This window comes from Gavialis gangeticus, unplaced genomic scaffold (genome assembly GCF_001723915.1).
Source record: "Gavialis gangeticus isolate Ggan-Ray unplaced genomic scaffold, GavGan_comp1, whole genome shotgun sequence".
Taxonomy (NCBI): domain Eukaryota; kingdom Metazoa; phylum Chordata; order Crocodylia; family Gavialidae; genus Gavialis; species Gavialis gangeticus.
Genome location: NW_017729032.1, coordinates 110,365,420 through 110,371,147, shown reverse-complemented (window position 1 = coordinate 110,371,147; position 5,728 = coordinate 110,365,420).

Below are 5,728 nucleotides of genomic sequence, written 5' to 3'. Positions count from 1 at the left end.
AGAGTGGGTAGGAGTGGGGTGGGCTCAGTTGTGTGGGGTGGTTGAGTGGCAGTGGCAGCACTGGTAGGGTGGTACCTCCCAGCCCAGCCCAGCCCAGCCCAGCCCTCCCCCAGCCCAGCTCCCCCACTGGGAAGAGACTGGCTCTGCCCCTGGTGGCTGGCCTTAGGACAGTGAGACAGAGAAAAAGTGTTAGGTGATAGAGGGAGTTAGGTGACACTGAAGGGAAAGTAAGAGGGCCCAGACACAAGTACAGAGCCACCTAGAGCTAGGGAATAGCAATCCTGTTCTAAAGGGTGGAGAGCACTTACTTGCACAGCTGTGATGACATCTTTACCCTTTTTGACATGGTAATTTAGTAAATAAGGCATTCATCCAGGAAGTGGGAGAACTCAAGTTGTAGATCTCGCTCAGCCTAGTCATAAGACCATCCTCCACTTCTAAGGAGTGTTCTAACCAGGAGGTTGCACAGTAGGCTAGGTGCAGGTAACCTCCAATCATTCAACTGAAGCACAGCAACTGAACAGCCAGGATAGAAGAGTTATGGAACTAAAAGGCAAGAAAACGAAGTGCCTGATTCTGTTGCCTAGTGACTGGAACACTCAGATGAGGAATTTGAGTTCATGTTTCCATTCCCTAAGCTTTCTAGCTATATATTTTGTATTACATTATATTGCACTGGATGAAAAGCAAACAACACATACAACAATAACAAACAGAAATAATCCTGAAAACAGGGACCAGAATCCTACTATGATATCAAAGGTTGGTTGTACGTCTTTGAATGAAGGTCATCAGCAGGGATCCTGGTTTTCTTTAATAAAAAACAAAACAACCAACACCCCCCCCCCACATTTCTAATTAAAACAAAGTAACCCAACATCCATATTTTTCCATAATTAAAATGAAACACTGCTAATACATACACACACACATACATACATAAATGTGGATGTAGGGTTACTTTTTTTAATCAGAAGCTTGGGGATTTCTTTTAATCAGAGAAAACCAGGATCCCTGGTCATCAGGATGCTGCACTTTGACCTAGAAACAAATTTCAATGTAAAGTGAAATGGTCCAGAGAAGATAAAGGAGTCAAACTAAAAGAGACAAAACTCTGTTGGTATGACAATCTTCCTTAGCATTTTCTATTAGGGAAAAGAAGCTAAAAGGGACATTCACTAACCATGAGAATCAATGCAAAATACAGCTGACTTAGCTATACTTCTCTGGCCAGTGATTTTGGGACTCTGCTGATCATCTGAGTGCCCTGAGCAAAAGGTAAGGTTATAATTGCTTTTGGTTCCCTCAGGAAAATTACAGTTACACTGCCTAATATTCAATAGAGATCTTACAATGGGTGAGTAAGTAAAATCATGCTGCAGGCTTCTGCAATTTATACAAGTATTCATGAATCTCTAGTATACAATATGTATAAGTAAATATACAAGTCTCTTTCAAAATGAGTGGTGTCATTATTGTAACTCATACAATGGAGAAATAGAAGGGTTTCAGTAAATTTAAGACAAAAAAAATAGAAAAATGTATTAGTTCTACAGTATTGGCCACTCGACTTACTTTCTATGCTTACAAAATATAAGTGTAATGACATTTTGAGTACAGATCTCTGTGACATGATGGGCATGTCTACATGTTCACTAATGTGTAAAAATTTAGTACCTCCAATGTGAGTTACTAAATAAATGCTCATTAGGCTGCCCTAACATGCAGCAGTGAAAGTGTGTGCCTTTTTAGTAATGCTTAATGCGAGTGGCCTATTTTTACTGTGCATTAACGTATTAGTACAGTTTTTATGTGACCCTTTAATGCACAATAAAATAGGCTACTGAGCAATAAGGCTCACATGTAGACATGCCCAGTGATCCAGATTTGTACCTGATGTTTATTTCTGGATGTTCCCTATGGTTGAATGTAGGGCCTGGTATGTCACCAGCAGGAAAGCTGTACTCCTTTTGCAAGGGCTAAAGCAATTACAAGATCTGCCATCATGTGAAAATACATTCCTGTCATTTTGTCCTAGATCAGGGGTTTTCAAGCTTTTTTACTAAGTGTATCCATGGTGCCCCCCTTTTGAATATGTGTAACCCTGGCCAGGGGGAGTGGGGGAAGGTGGGGAGTGGTAAGACGCTGTATTATGTATGATGTATTATAGCATCTTTAGCTCAAATTGGGAAATAAATGGTCAGCAGAAGTAAATTATTTGTTTGTACACATAGGAAGGTGCTTTATGCCCAGTGGGCTCCTTCTGAGGTCTCAGATGGACAACACTGTTAGAAGAATTTAACAGAATTTGTTCTTCAGAAATAGAAATGTCACATCTATAAAAATTAATTTAAAGTTCACAAAAATACATTTCTGTGAAATATGATGAGAGCAAGAACATCTACAAAGAAAATGTCTGTCTAAAGTATCCCAACAAAAGTTTTACTTTGTCTAACACTATCTACAAAGAGTATCACAGGAATGAATTAGCAAATTAAATTCAAAGACTCAAGGCCTAAAATATCAACATATGCCTCACACTTCTGGTCAATTTGTTCTCATTTTAGGTCTGATGTTTTTGTTTTGCTTGGTTATGTTTTAATTGCATTTTTTCATTCTTCAAGGCTGTATTCTGTAATGAATAATATATGCCAAATTATTTATGCACAAACATTACATAGTACCGTGTAGTCCTAAATGTTGATAAGGGCATATCTAAACATTGTTGGAAGCAGCTATGAAAAAAAAATTCTTACCCATTTTCTCCTGCCTTGTGAAAGCCAAATAAGGGGATGGGGGTGGAGGTGGAGGGGTATCATGTAGATGCTACTCTTATAGCATCCCTCTGAATAAGAATCTGAGACCAGTGCGTGGCATGACCAAAAACTGTCTATGCTTTTTTTTTTTTTTTAATTTAATTTTTTTTTTTTTGGCACATGGCATATCCAGGGCACGAGCAAACAAACGGGGCATATTTTAATAGCAGTAATCCTTCACACTATCCATTATTGTCAGTGTGCCCTAAGGTCACATTTTTATATGCCTTAATGAGAGAATTTAAAACTATATGGATTAATTCATGGCAAGAATGGTAACACATTTTCCTTAGGTAGTCTGCTCTTCTTACACCCTGATTCTGAAGCACAGACTATCACAATCAATATTACTGATGGATTTTACTTAAAATATTTTGCTTTCTGCTATTATGTTTGCATAATACTGCCTACTTTTCAGACACGTGATGATATTGCAGTGTTTATAAGTTTTGCATTAATTACTGTTTAAATAATGAATGCTGATAATTATTTCAGAAAATTGATTTACTGTATAGATATATTAATTTGGAGAAATAGGCAAAATCAGAAGTTGTTAGAGGTCAAAGAATTACAGTGACCATAAGAAATATTTAATGGGGAACTGAAATAAATAAACAAACAAATAACTGATATTAGAACTTAATCTTAAGAAAATATTATGTCTGAAAAGTTTGCATTTATTTTTAACTACTATATTACCAAAAGACAAATAAGGATTAAAAATTAACTTGATCAGTGTAAATATATGCAAAACTTATTTCACATATTTGTTAGCTATTTGAAATATGGTATTGAAATGCAAAAAGTAGCTTAAGGCTTACGCTAGCTTGTTAGAAAAATGTTCCTAAGTGGTGCTTGCAGTCTGTAGAGTATACATTGACCTGATTGCTTTGAAGTTAATCATAAGAAATATAAAAATATGTCATAGAAGTATATGTGAAGGAAATATATTAGACAAAGTTTGTATTAGACCCACATGCGCACACACATGCACGCGCACACACACACACACACACACACACACACACTGTACTTAGATTGACTAGATAACCAGAAGCATGGAATGTCCTAATTTTTAAGCACTTTTCCCTTCAACTTGACATTCTTTTAAAGCAGGATTTTGTATGTAGTTTCCTACTTTTTTCAAAGGAAAAGGGAACAATAAAATCTATATGTTGAACTGGGGCCATGTTATGGATCAGTGGGGGAGAAAGTAACTTAGCTGCTTCTCTTCTGTTAAAGCTGCTCTTGTGGCACAGTGCTTCTTCCCAGATTATCTGTGCAGTGTGTACTACTACAGTTGGCTTTAAGGTTAACCTGATGATCAGGAATCACACCAATTATAGTAGAGAGATGGCTATTTTCAACAAGTTATTTTTCATCAAAACCTGAGGAGTTTCACACAATAACAAAAAAGGCACTTCTGTAGACTGAATGTTTTCTCATCTCTAAGGCAAGAGATTTTAGTTTCTAAAAAGAAAAAAAAGAAAAAAAAAATAAAGAAGGAAAGAAAGGTCACTAAATGCTTTAATGTAATATACATTATAAAGTGTGTTGCAGTAACATAAATGTAATGGCCAGTTCCTCCTAATAAGAAAGTATTTACATTCCACAAAATTATAAATTTCTGCCTAGCAGTGCTTCAGGGAATGTCCATTGCTGTTATGTAGTAGTAGTAAATAGTTTTATAATCACAGGACTGAAAAGGGCTGCCTGAATCATTAAGTCCAGTACCCTGCTATTACAGGCAACCATATCCAGGAAAACTCTTACATCTTAAAATAATGGTAAAGATATTTTATTATAAAGTTACCTTAAAATTTCTTCATACTTTCCTCCACTGCTCCTTTTGGAAGGTTCTTTCAGAACTTGTCAGTTCTGATGGCTAGAAATTTTATTCTAATCTCCTGTTTTCAAATCTATTCACCGACAGTTTATACCCACTTGCTGTTGTGTCACCATTGTTCTTTAGATTAAATAGGTCTTCTGCTTCCCTGATATCTACCTTCCTGATGGATTTATAGATGGCAATCATATTCTCTCTCAGCCTCTGTTTTTGCTGAACTCAAAAAGTCAAGCTATTTTAGTCTCTTCTCATATAAGAAATTTTTTGTTCTCCTGATCATCCCAGTATACCTTCTTTGCTCCTGATCCAGTTTTTTCCTGAATTCTGCACTTGAGCTTAGATAGTTTTTCTTTCTCCCCAGGTATGCATCTCCCTGATATATTCACAGATGTAGGTTTGATTTTAAGACTCAGCAGCCAATACTCAGTTGTGGGCAGGGTGCAACATCCCTAAACTGACCAGTCACAACACACCCCATTGATAACTTGGAGACCTTTATTCATACACAATAGCAGCATATGACAATTAAAAAGCAAGTAAACGCTTTCACCATACACTATGCTCCAGGGATACACACAGGAAAATGGACATCTGGCCAGAATGGTATCATCTTCTACAGGTCTCTTGCTTCACTTTGCAGTGGTCTCACCTGGAGGAAGTTGCCAAGCAATGAACACACCCTCTCTTTGTTCCCCTTCAGTGCTATACCTCTACTTCATTCACTGTGTACCTAGCTGGTACTTATTCATTGGTGGTCCAGTTTGATGCACCTTGTCCAGCCAAAGGAGGTACTGTGTCCAAATGTGTTTCATGCATCGGGCTTGTGGGAAGATGTGTTCATATAAGTTGGAATCTTTCCATCCATAACTGGGACTTCTAGGTACCAGGACAGGTTAATTTCTGTAGCTGTGCTCTTATCTTTTGAAGGCATGGAAGATGGGGCCACTTCTCTTCACCAGGCTTCTTAGACACTCTCTACTCCCCAACCCCAAAAATCTCTATATCTGGAATGTTTGAGAACTGCATTGTTTCATAGTTTCATAGTTTCATAGATTAAGGGTCGGAA